The 14,156-nt window shown below is 47.4% G+C and overlaps 1 pseudogene; it reads right to left on the bottom strand.

Moving 5' to 3' along the window:
- Positions 1-745: 745 nt before the first annotated feature.
- The window catches only part of LOC118363919 (neuroligin-3-like), a 516,872-nt pseudogene continuing 503,461 nt past the window's right edge, over positions 746-14,156 (bottom strand).

The raw sequence follows: 14,156 nt of genomic DNA, 5'->3' as shown, positions 1-14,156 counted from the left end.
ATGTATGCCCATATTTATATATATATACAGTATATTCAAAGAAACAAGTGTGCACTGATGTAGTCTATTCAGTGCAAACAGGTCACTGTCTGCTTTTCAAGAGATTCTCTCCCTTTCTTATAAAGTCAATGGAATCATGTCAGTTAGTTCAGTTGAATCTTTAGCTATTTTTTCTCTTACATGTAAAATAATAGATTTATTTTTGTAATCTTTAAGCAAAATTAGACATATATAACTTTTTTTTTTTTAAATAACAAAAGTGCTATTTGGCAGTAAAGACGTACACCCAGAGACGCAGCTGCAGCGTAAACAACACTGGTGACAGAGAACCGAATGAACAAGATGAGAAAGAACTCCTACCCTCCTCCACCCCCTCCCTCCCACCCGCCACATAAAACGCCTTCCAAACGCAAAAACACTTGTGTAAGCACACACACTGGCACTCACAAACACACACTGGCACTCACACACACACACTGGCACTCACACTCACACACACACACACACACACACACACACACACACACACACACACACACACACACACACACACACACACACACACACACACACACACACACACAGACACACAGACACACACACACACACACACACACACACACACACACACACACACACACACACACACACACACACACACACAGCACACACACACACACACACACACACACACACACGCATGGATACGCTGGTGTGCAAACATACACGCTCACACACAACACACACGCACACGCACACGCACACGCACACGCACACACACACACACACACACACACACACACACAACCATGTTTATATGCACACAGGTGCGCTGAGCAGTGTGCGTCTGTGTAAAAGTGCACACTTCGTGGAGAGAGATAAGATCCGATCACTTAACAGAGAGATAAGATCCGATCACTTAACAGATAAATTGGTGAAAATATGCACTTTTGTTCTTAACAAAACAATCACAGTAACATAGTTGTTACCCCTATGGTGTCTTCTGGGATGGCAGAGTCTATTCCAGACAAATCCTCTCTATGGGAGATTAAAAAAAGACAATTTGTGTGGTTATATTTATTTCTGTATTTGTTCACGATTCAGTCACTTGTGTCTTTTGATTCACGTCAAAATGTCACACAATCCACATGGAATAGAAATTAAGAGAGAGAGAGAGAGAGAAATCGAAACAAAACAAGCTTTTCGTAAGGCATTGAAGAAAAAAAAAAGCGACTAACATTATGCCAACTTCCTGGTAGAGGCCTTTGTTTGAGACGTGTCTTTTCTGTCTCCCTCGGGAGAGACGAAGATGAGAAAGAAAAATAACTTTTCTCTTGGTGTTATGAATTCAAGAACAAAGTGTTGATAATCTCCCCTGTCTGCTTAAAAAGGCGTTTAAAATGACTCTTAGAAGAAAAACACAGCAGAAAGGACCCCTCCCTCCTCAGCCCCATCCCATCGAGGGAGGGAGGAGAAGCAGTTTGATTTTGGCAGCTCTGCACAACTTGACATCCACACAGAAAGCAGTGAGTTCTCCTCTCCTCTCAGACGCTCTCTGTCCTCTTCTTGGTAGTAAAAGTCTAGTTAAATCTCTTGACTTTTTAATCCCACTCACGTATTCCTGCCTTCCCTCTCCTCTCCTCTCCTCCCCCAAACCCTTTCCCTGTAATATTTATAAAACAGAATCCTCTTCTCCTGCTCCATCACCATCTCCTCTCCTCCACCATCCCTCTCCTCCGTAAAGCTATACCCGGGTGGTGGAGTGGGAGTGGGGCAGGCCGGTGGAGTTGAACCCAGCTGTGAAAGTGTTGTAAGGGTGCAGGTTGGGCATCCCCACCAGAGAGTTTGGGATCATGGTGATGGTATTGGGGGTCATCAGAGGGATGTCGTCCGGTGACCTCCGCAGGGTCAGAGTGTAGTCGGGAAGCGAGGCCAGACGCAGCCCTCCGTCATTCCCCGGGTTCCCCACCCCCATCGCCTCACACTCGTGGTGCGTCTGGTTGATCTGCAGGGACATGATCTCCTCCTCGTTGGGACCCTGGTGGTGACCGATGTCGTTGGACGTAGCCTGGCCGTGGCGGGTCTGTGGGCTGGGTTGACCGCGGCGACCTCCCAAAGCCTCCCTCCGTTTATCCTTCCGGTAGTAAAGCGCTGCGAAGGCTAGAACGTTGAGGAAGAGCAGCGAGGCTCCCACGGCGATGGTGACGCTGAGCTCCGTAGAGTAGTCCCTGGGGTTCTCTATGACCAACGGCCCGGTCTCCTCGTCTCCGTTCCACGCCTCATTATCCTCGTTGTTGTAGGCCGGGGACATGGGGGGGCGCTTGGTGTTGAAGGGCCACGTCTTCTTAGTGGACAGGGCGTTCTGGGTCGTCTCGGACGGGGGAACCTTCAAATCAAATCAAAAACATATTACATGTATAACTTATCAAGAGTGACTTGCTACAGACAGTGCATTCAACTAAGGTAGGTAACACAACCTCATATCGAGTCAAATCAAACTTTAGTTGAAAGTGTATTTATAATTTATAACATACTTTCCAGTAAACCAATCAAATGAAAGACAGGTGTGAGTTAAAGAGATGTAGCAGTACCTTGGTGGTGGTAGAGGTGTAGTGGAACATGTCGTGGAGGTTATACAGGTGAGAGTTAAAGAGATGTAGCAGTACCTTGGTGGTGGTAGAGGTGTAGTGAAACATGTCGTGGAGGTTATACAGGTGTGAGTTAAAGAGATGTAGCAGTACCTTGGTGGTGGTAGAGGTGTAGTGGAACATGTTGTGAAGGTTGTACAGGTGTGAGTTAAAGAGATGTAGCAGTACCTTGGTGGTGGTAGAGGTGTAGTGAAACATGTCGTGGAGGTTATACAGGTGTGAGTTAAAGAGATGTAGCAGTACCTTGGTGGTGGTAGAGGTGTAGTGGAACATGTCGTGGAGGTTATACAGGTGAGAGTTAAAGAGATGTAGCAGTACCTTGGTGGTGGTAGAGGTGTAGTGGAACATGTTGTGAAGGTTGTACAGGTGTGAGTTAAAGAGATGTAGCAGTACCTTGGTGGTGGTAGAGGTGTAGTGGAACATGTCGTGAAGGTTGTACAGGTGTGAGTTAAAGAGATGTAGCAGTACCTTGGTGGTGGTAGAGGTGAAGTGGAACATGTCGTGGAGGTTATACAGGTGTGAGTTAAAGAGATGTAGCAGTACCTTGGTGGTGGTAGAGGTGTAGTGGAACATGTCGTGGAGGTTATACAGGTGAGAGTTAAAGAGATGTAGCAGTACCTTGGTGGTGGTAGAGGTGTAGTGGAACATGTCGTGGAGGTTATACAGGTGAGAGTTAAAGAGATGTAGCAGTACCTTGGTGGTGGTAGAGGTGTAGTGGAACATGTCGTGGAGGTTATACAGGTGAGAGTTAAAGAGATGTAGCAGTACCTTGGTGGTGGTAGAGGTGTAGTGGAACATGTCGTGGAGGTTATACAGGTGAGAGTTAAAGAGATGTAGCAGTACCTTGGTGGTGGTAGAGGTGTAGTGGAACATGTCGTGAAGGTTATACAGGTGGGGCACCAGGTGTAGCAGTACCTTGGTGGTGGTAGAGGTGTAGTGAAACATGTCAGGCCAGGTGGATACAGCTGATCCTGGGGTTAAAGAGATGTAGACCAGGCTACCTCCTCGGTGGTGGTAGAGTGTGGAGTGGAACTTAGTGTCCTGAGGAACAGGCTTGTTGGGTGATTCGAGAGAAAGAGAGATTAGTATCTGGTCTCACTGTGTAGTGGAACATGTCAGACGAAGATCGTGTCACTTACACTATTGACATTTGACGATGTTGACTAGCAAGAGAATAAACATTTGTACACACAGAATGTCTAAATACATTATAAATCTTCCTTCTAGCCTTCTAGGAAACAAGGAGAGATCCCTGTGTCTGTTACTCTCCCAGCTTCCCCACTGTTCCTCTTAACTGGTAGAGGTGTAGTGGAACATCCCTGCCTGTCTGTTACTACCCAGCTTAAAGACTGTTCCTCTTAACTCAGGCCTGGTGGTAGATCCCTGCCTGTCTGTTACTCTCCCAGCTTTCCCACTGTTCCTCTTAACTCAGGCCTGGTGCACCATCCCTGCCTGTCTGTTACTCTCCCAGCTTCCCCACTGTTCCTCTTAACTCAGGCCTGGTGCACCATCCCTGCCTGTCTGTTACTCTCCCAGCTTCCCCACTGTTCCTCTTAACTCAGGCCTGGTGCACCATCCCTGCCTGTCTGTTACTCTCCCAGCTTTCCCACTGTTCCTCTTAACTCAGGCCTGGTGCACCATCCCTGCCTGTCTGTTACTCTCCCAGCTTGCCCACTGTTCCTCTTAACTCAGGCCTGGTGCACCATCCCATCAACAACCTCAAAAAACAGGACGTCTTCTCATCGCCGGAAGCTTTTCACGAAACAGAAAGTCTACTGCAGGGTAGACAACCCTGGTCCTGGAGTATCACAGCCTACTTCAGGGTAGACAACCCTGGTCCTGGAGTATCACAGCCTACTGCAAGGTAGACAACCCTGGTCCTCGAGTATCACAGCCTACTGCAGGGTAGACAACCCTGGTCCTGGAGTATCACAGCCTACTGCAGGGTAGACAACCCTGGTCCTGGAATCATACTTCAGGGTAGAAGATCCTGGAGTCACAGCCCACTGCAAGGTAGACAACCCTGGTCCTGGAGTATCACAGCCTACTGCAGGGTAGACAACCCTGGTCCTGGAATCACAGCCTACTGCAAGGTAGACAACCCTGGTCCTCGAGTATCACAGCCTACTGCAGGGTAGACAACCCTGGTCCTGGAGTATCACAGCCTACTGCAAGGAGACAACCCTGGTCCTGGATCCAGCCCACTGCAAGCTGTCAACCCTGTTCCTGGAGTATCACAGCCTAGCAGGGTCCAACCCTGTTCCTGGAGTATCACAGCCTACTGCAGGCAACCCTGGTCCTGGACCATCCAGCCTACTGCAGGGTAGACAACCCTCCTGGAAACAGCCCACTGCAGCTAGACAACCCTGTTCCTGGAGTATCACAGCCTTTGCAGGGTAGACAACCCTGGTCCTGGAGTATCACAGACTACTGCAGAGTAGACAACCCTGGTCCTGGAGTATCACAGCCTACTTCAGGGTAGACAACCCTGGTCCTGGAGTATCACAGCCTACTGCAAGGTAGACAACCCTGGTCCTCGAGTATCACAGCCTACTGCAGGGTAGACAACCCTGGTCCTGGAGTATCACAGCCTACTGCAAGGTAGACAACCCTGGTCCTGGAGTATCACAGCCCACTGCAAGCTAGACAACCCTGTTCCTGGAGTATCACAGCCTACTGCAGGGTCGACAACCCTGGTCCTGGAGTATCACAGCCTACTGCAGGGTAGACAACCCTGGTCCTGGAGTATCACAGCCTACTGCAGGGTAGACAACCCTGGTCCTGGAGTATCACAGCCCACTGCAAGCTAGACAACCCTGTTCCTGGAGTATCACAGCCTACTGCAGGGTAGACAACCCTGGTCCTGGAGTATCACAGACTACTGCAGAGTAGACAACCCTGGTCCTGGAGTATCACAGCCTACTGCAGGGTAGACAACCCTGGTCCTGGAGTATCACAGCCTACTGCAGGGTAGACAACCCTGGTCCTGGAGTATCACAGACTACTGCAGGGTAGACAACCCTGGTCCTGGAGTATCACAGCCTACTGCAGGGTAGACAACCCTGGTCCTGGAGTATCACAGCCTACTGCAAGGTAGACAACCCTGGTCCTGGAGTATCACAGCCCACTGCAGGGTCGACAACCCTGGTCCTGGAGTGTCACAGCCTACTGCAGGGTCGACAACCCTGGTCCTGGAGTATCACAGACTACTGCAAGGTAGACAACCCTGGTCCTGGAGTATCACAGCCAACTGCAGGGTCGACAACCCTGGTCCTGGAGTATCACAGCCTACTGCAGGGTCGACAACCCTGGTCCTGGAGTATCACAGCCTACTGCAGGGTCGACAACCCTGGTCCTGGAGTATCACAGCCTACTGCAGGGTAGACAACCCTGGTCCTGGAGTATCACAGCCTACTGCAGGGTAGACAACCCTGGTCCTGGAGTATCACAGCCTACTGCAAGGTAGACAACCCTGTTCCTGGAGTATCACAGCCTACTGCAGGGATTTTGTCCCAACTAGGCAACACACCTGACCAACTGAGCTAATCGATCAGTTCAGTGATTGCAAAAACAGGAAGTAGTTGCGGTCCTTCAGGACCAGGGTTGGCTACCGCTGGCCTGCTGCATGAATACGTCAGCATGCTATAGCTGAGCTTCAGGAGGAATGCTGTTGTGTTTGATAACCCAACAGCAGCTCTGCCCTCTCTGGTAATTGCTTAGACAAGGTGGCACAGTGAGCATTAACATCCAGTATCCTCATGTAAAATTAACCTTATTAATCAACACTAAAACGGGTCGGGGATGTGAAACCGTGACAGAGTGTGCAGTTCCGCTACGGGCCTGAAGGGGTCAGTGTTTCTCTTTTGAGAGGAGTGAAGGCTGGCTGGCTGTCTGGCTGGCTCACTCACTGACTGTTAGCTAACCCCAGATGGGTACCAATTTCAATTACAGGAGCCTATTGATTTATTGACTGTATTAACATTTGGCATTCTCCCACAATCCCAGTTCTCCTTGTTGTCTGCTTGCTGTACAATGTCGAGAGGGAGTTTGGATGACAAGAGTTCTGGTAAGTGTTCATTATGAGGTTCTGCAGTAGAGGGGAAAGGGTTTTGTGAAAACAAATAAACCCTCAACTGTAACCTTGAGAGTGTAGAGAGTACAATTCATAGAACCAAAACCAGAGAAACAACGTTAAGGGTGTTTGAGGACCTAAGGAACTAAGAGACGTGTAATATCCCTGAATGGGGTGTACAGTACTTCATAGTATTGTAATATCCCTGAATGGGCGTGTACAGTACTTCATAGTATTGTAATATCCCTGAATGGGCGTGTACAGTACTTCATAGTATTGTAATATCCCTGAATGGGCGTGTACAGTACTTCATAGTATTGTAATATCCCTGAATGGGCGTGTACAGTACTTCATAGTATTGTAATATCCCTGAATGGGGTGTACAGTACTTCATAGTATTGTAATATCCCAGAATTATTTTTTAAAACATTTTACCATTATTTAACTAGGCAAGTCAGTTAAGAACAAATTCTTATTGACGGCCTAGGAACAGTGGGTTAACTGCCTGTTCAGGGGCAGAACGACAGATTTGTACCTTGTCAGCTCGGGGATTTGAACTGTTTGAACTTGTAACCTTCCGGTTACTAGGCCAACGCTCTAACCACTAGGCTTCCCTGCCGCCCCAGTACAGTACTTCATAGTATTGTAATATCCCTGAATGGGGTGTATAGTACATCACAGTATTGTAATATCCCTGTGCGTGGTTATGTATTCCGTGGCCTTCAGGACTCCAACTTAGTTTGGGATTTGGGGATTTTGTTATATTGTTTATCTGGCACTGTGTGGCGGATGGCGGTTGAAAAACCTACAAGCACAAAAACCCACAGAATTAAAACAACAGCAGAAGAATTCACACTCTATATCCATCCTCCCTCTTTTTCTGCTGTCAATTTTTCCTTTTTCAGGTCAGTGCTTCTGGGAGAAGGAGAGCGGGAGAGAGCGAGAGAATGAGCGAGAGAGGCAAATTGAGATGGCTGTAGCCAAACCCCCTGGTGTAGCCTGGTGTCAGCGAAGCAACCCTAAATAACCTATTTCATTAGGTGAGTAATGATCCCTGATGGATATTGACAGGCTGACTATGATGACTTTGTAGCTGAATATCAGTAATTAGGTTTCAGAGCAGCGCCTGGCTGGGCAGTGGAGGTAAGGTCATATTGATCTCCCCAGTCAGAGTGGAGGCTACATGACAGAGAACTGAACAGAACAGGATGTCAATGGAGAGTAGCCTGATGTCTCTCTCCCTCTCTCTCCCCCTCTCTCTCTCTCTCTCTCCCCCTCTCTTTCTAGCTCTCTCTCTCCCCTTCTCTCTCCCCCTCTCTCTCTCTCGCCCTCTCTCTCCCCCTCTCTCTCTCTAGCTCTCTCTCTCCCCCTCTCTCTCTCTCGCCCTCTCTCTCCCCCTCTCTCTCTCTAGCTCTCTCTCTTTAGCTCTCCCTCTCTCTCTTAGTTTAATTTTCTCTCTCTTTTTTTCTTTTTTCTCTCTCTCCCTCTCTCCCTCTCTCTCCCACTCTATCCCCCTCTCTCCCCCTCTCGCTCTCTCTCCCTCTATTCTCTCTCTCTCTCTCTCTCTCCTGTCTATCTTTATTCTCTCTCATCTCTCTTTATCTCTCTCTCTCTCTCCCTCCCTCTCCCCTCCCATCTCTCCTCCCTCTCTCTCTCCCCCTGTCTCTCTCACTCTCCTCCCTCTCTCTCTCTTTATCCCTCCCTCTTTTTCTCCCTCCGTCCCCTCAGTAGTCTATGCATTCTCCCAGCAGCTCAGAGAATAGAACAGAGTAGAACCAATCAGAGAGACCAGGTCAATCTTACTTAATGGGAATTCCTGGCATCTCCATAACACCGCAAATGGCCCCCTGCTGTGTCCCAAATGGCACCATACACCCTATGGCCCAAAAGTAGTGCACTAGCTATATCGGGAATAGGGTGCCATTTTGGACACCAACCCCTCTCCCCTTACCCCATTAGGATCAATCTACCAAATTGCAAACGATATAAAAGGTACCTCGGCCCTCTGATCAATTCATGAGAGATCTCTTAAATCCATGCACACATTAGGGAACTAAAGGGCTTTGGAGCAGACTAAATTCAGCAAAAAAAAGAAACGTCCTCTCACTGTCAACTGTGTTTATTTTCAGCAAACTTAACATGTGTAAATATATGTATGAACATAACACGATTCAATAACTGAGGCATAAACTGAACAAGTTCCACAAACATGTGACTAACAGAAATTGAATAATGTGTTCCTGAACAAAAGGGGGGTCAAAATCAAAAGTAACAGTCAGTATTTGGTGTGGCCACCAGCTGCAGTGCATCTCCTCTTTATGGACTGCACTAGATTTGCCAGTTCTTGCTGTGAGATGTTACCCCACTCTTCCACCAAGGCACTTGCAAGTTTCCAGACATTTCTGGGGGGAATGGCCCTAGCCGTCACCCTCCGATCCAACAGGTCCCAGACGTGCGCAATGGGAATGAGATCCGGGCTCTTCACTGGCCATGGCAGAACACTGACATTCTTGTCTTGAAGGAAATCACACAATGAAAGAGCAGTATGGCTGGTGGCATTGTCATACTGGAGGGCCATGTAAGGATGAGCCTGCAGGAAGGGTACCACATGAGGGAGGGAGGATGTCTTCCCTGTAACGCACAGCGTTGAAATTGCCGGCAATGACAACAAGCTCAGTCCGAAGATGCTGTGACACACCGCCCCAGACCATGACGGACCCTCCACCTCCAAATGGATCCCGCTCCAGAGTACAGGCCTCATGTAACGCTCATTCCTTCGACGATAAACACAAATCCGACCATCACCCCTGGTGAGACAAAACCCGTGACTCGTCTGTGAAGAGCACTTTCTGCCAGTCCTGTCTGGTCCAGCGACGGTGGGTTTGTTCCCATAGGCGACGATGTTGTTGGTGATGTCTGGTGAGGACCTGCCTTACAACAGACCTACAAGCCCTCAGTCCAGCCTCTCTCAGCCTATTGCGGGCAGTCTGAGCACTGATGGGGTGATTGTGTGTTCCTGGTGTAACTCGGGCAGTTGTTGTTGCCATCCTGTACCTGTCACGCAGGTGTGATGTTCGGATGTACCGATCCTGTGCAGGTGTTGTTACACGTGGTCTGCCACTGCGAGGACGATCAGCTGTCCATCCTGTCTCCCTGTAGCGCTGTCTTAGGCATCTCACAGTACGGACATTGCAATTTATTTCCCTGGCCACATCTGCAGTCCCCATGCCTCCTTGCAGCATGCATAAGGCACGTTCACGCAGATGAGCAGGGACCCTGGGCATCTTTCTTTTGGTGTTTTTCAGAGTCAGTAGAAAGGCCTCTTTAGTGTTCTAAGTTTTCATATCTGTGACCTTAATTGCCAACCATCTGTAAACTGTTAGTGTCTTAATGACCGTTCCACAGGTGCATGTTCCTTAATTGTTTATGGTTCATTGAACAAGCATGGGAAACAGTGTTAAAACCCTTTACAATGAAGATCTGTGAAGTTATTTGGATTTTTACAAATGATCTTTGAAAGACAGGGTCCTGAAAAAGGGACATTTCTTTTTTTGCTGAGTTTAGTTCTTAATGCTTTTTGCTGACTGGCTGGCTGGTTGGGGCTCGGCTCTGTATAAGTGAACATGTATAATTTAGGCAACACAAAGAAATCAATGCGGCATCTTTAGTTGATTTGATTTGCGGCATAAGAGAACAACTCCCTGCATTGTATAATTACACACACACATTCTTGGGTAATTGTTGTGTTGCGGAATCGATGGTAAACACACATAAGCACACTCACAGTCAATACACAAACACAGCGTGGATGGTAAGCAGGCTGCTTTCCTCTGTAACGATGGGCCTGCTGCTGTCTGTTGTGGGGAACTCGGATCCTAACCTTTACTCTCGTTGTGGGCTTGGTTTAAAACAATAATTTATATACACATTAGATGACTGTTAGGGGGGCGCTGTTTTGAAGCAACCGTGCCCGAAGCCACCGAGCCTCCATCTTGGCTCTCCCCCATCATTGTGTTGAAGCCACTGTGCCTCCATCTTGGCTCTCCCTCATCATTGTGTTGAAGCCACCGTGCCTCCATCTTGGCTCTCCCCCATCATTGTGTTGAAGCCACTGTGTCTCCATCTTGGCTCTCCCTCATCATTGTGTTGAAGCCACCGTGCCTCCATCTTGGCTCTCCCTAATCATTGTGTTGAAGCCACTGTGCCTCCATCTTGGCTCTCCCTAATCATTGTGTTGAAGCCACCGTGCCTCCATCTTGGCTCTCCCTAATCATTGTGTTGAAGCCACTGTGACTCCATCTTGGCTCTCCCTCATCATTGTGTTGAAGCCACCGTGCCTCCATCTTGGCTCTCCCTAATCATTGTGTTGAAGCCACTGTGTCTCCATCTTGGCTCTCCCTCATCATTGTGTTGAAGCCACCGAGCCTCCATCTTGGCTCTCCCTAATCATTGTGTTGAAGCCACCGTGCCTCCATCTTGGCTCTCCCTCATCATTGTGTTGAAGCCACCGTGCCTCCATCTTGGCTCTCCCTCATCATTGTGTTGAAGCCACCGTGCCTCCATCTTGGCTCTCCCTAATCATTGTGTTGAAGCCACTGTGCCTCCATCTTGGCTCTCCCTAATCATTGTGTTGAAGCCACCGTGCCTCCATCTTGGCTCTCCCTCATCATTGTAAAACATGTTTCAGTAGCTATAGAAAGGCATTTATTGACGTGTACATTCATTTTTTTACCACGTTTATTCTATTACGGTCAGCTTAATGCATTCCATTATATTACGTGAGAAGTTTTTTTGTAAATTTATAGAAAAACATATTAAAACATTTTCCTAAAAATATAATTTTTGGAGATGACTAATGTTACTGTCCCCACTAACAACAACAAATATGTAAATACATGTACTTTTCTCCTTGAAACATTTAATTGAAAAAAATGTAGAATTCCATTCATTCCTATGGAGGATTGCTTCTTCTGGGGAATGCCAATATGGCCAACCTTTGCCTTCAATGCCTCTCACTGGCCAATACATAGCACCAGCAATCCAGGGTTAATATACATCACTGGTTTAACCCCTGGGTGTGTGATAGGGTTCCGTGCTCTACAGCACAGCATTACCAGATAGCCTCTTCCACTTAAGTCCGCTGGCCGTGGCTGGGTGCGTTGACTGTGTGTGTGTCTATCTGTGTGTGTGTGGGGGGTGTCTGTGTGTGTCTGTCGGTGTGTGTGTGTGGGGGGTGTCTGTGTGTCTGTCGGTGTGTGTGTGTGTGTGTGTGGGGGGTGGGGGTCTGTGTGTGTCTGTCGGTGTGTGTGTGTGTCTGTCGGTGTGTGTGTGTGTGTGTGTCTGTCGGTGTGTGTGTGTCTGTCGGTGTGTGTGTGTGTGTCTGTCGGTGTGTGTGTGTGTGTGTCTGTCGGTGTGTGTGTGTGTGTGTCTGTCGGTGTGTGTGTGTGTGTCTGTCGGTGTGTGTGTGTGTGTGTCTGTCGGTGTGTGTGTGTGTGTGTCTGTCGGTGTGTGTGTGTGTGTCTGTCGGTGTGTGTGTGTGTGTGTCTTGGCTCAGAGAGAGCAGGATTATTACATCTATAAAAGCAATCCCTTTAAGAGCCTTTCAGCTCAACTGTGATGTTTTCATATGGCTGAGCCACTAAGGTGTGTGTGGGGGAGGGGTGTAATTTATATATATATATGTGTATATATATATATATATATATATATATATATATATATATATATATATATATATATATATATATATATATATATATATATATAGGGTATGTGTGTCTGTATGTCATATATATATATATATATACTGTATGTGTGTGTGTATGTCATATATATATATACTGTATGTGTGTGTGTATGTCATATATATATATACTGTATGTGTGTGTGTATGTCATATATATATATATATATATATATATATATATATATATATATATATATATATATATATATATATATATATATATATATATATATATATATATATATATATATATACTGTATGTGTGTGTGTCATATATATATATATATATGACATACAGACATATATACATATATGTATGTGTGTGTGTGTGTGTGTCACATATATATATATATATACTGTATGTGTGTGTATATGTCGTATATATATATATACTGTATGTGTGTGTGATGTTTTCATATGGTCAGTCATCTAAAGGCCTGTGCTATAAACCCTAAAGTCCTTCCTCTCCTCGTCAGTCCCTCTCATCACCACCTCCCTCTCATCACCACCTCCACCACCTCCACCACCTCCCTCTCACCACCTCCCTCTCATCACCACCTCCATCTCCACCACCTCCCTCTCATCACCACCTCCATCTCCACCACCTCCACCACCTCCCTCTCATCACCTTCTCCCTCTCATCAACACCTCCACCTCCACCACCTCCACCACCTCCCTCTCATCACCACCTCCCTCTCATCAATACCTCCCTCTCATCAACACCTCCACCTCCACCACCTCCACCACCTCCCTCTCATCACCACCTCCCTCTCATCAATACCTCCCTCTCATCAACACCTCCACCTCCACCACCTCCCTCTCATCACCACCTCCCTCTCATCACCACCTCCCTCTCATCGACACCTCCACCTCCACCACCTCCACCACCTCCCTCTCATCACCACCTCCCTCTCATCACCACCTCCCTCTCATCACCACCTCCTAACTTAATGATCTTGGTGAACAGTTCTCTATTCCTACACTAACCATCCTCCATTGGATGGGACCAGGTAGATAAGGGAGGACAGAATGAATGTCATTTTCTTTTCATTTGTTATGAGACGCACTTCCTCCTCCTTTTGTTCCATCGCTGCGGAATGAGAATCGCTCGACGTAGTCGTCACTAAATGTGAGAAGACACGGTCAGAAAGCCAGCGGCAGAGAGGAGAGAGAGAGAGGACGAAGAAAGACTAGAATATATTTTCCCTACAAGGCCCCGGTGAGTTCCTGCTCTAGATTTAGTCCGCCTCCGCAATGTGTTCCTATTCCCTGGGTAGTGCACTACTTTTGACCAGGGCATGTCGGGCTTTGGTCAAAAGTAGTGCACTGTACAGGGGAAAGGATGCCATTTAGCACGTAACCTAAGACAAGAGTTCCATCAGAGGGATTGATGTTCACTGCTCTACTATGCGGAGTCGAGTCAAGGCCTATTTCTCCAGGCGTTGTTGTGTAACCAGTGTACCCCCTGTCTATCTACTTAGCAGGTAACAAAAGGCACCCTATTCCCTTTAATATAGTGCACTACTTTTGACCAGGGACCATAGGGTAGTGCTCTATGTAGGGAATAGGGTGCCGTTTGGAACACAACCCACAATGTACAAAACACACCTAATTGGAATTCATGTTCAGACAAGAAGAAACACACCCAAGGTAATGTCGTTTGCTTTCGGCACTGCCTGCTCTGCCTGCA

Source organism: Oncorhynchus keta, chromosome 30, assembly GCF_023373465.1.
Source record: "Oncorhynchus keta strain PuntledgeMale-10-30-2019 chromosome 30, Oket_V2, whole genome shotgun sequence".
Classification (NCBI taxonomy): Eukaryota; Metazoa; Chordata; class Actinopteri; order Salmoniformes; family Salmonidae; genus Oncorhynchus; species Oncorhynchus keta.
This window is presented reverse-complemented; position numbering and strand designations above follow the sequence as displayed.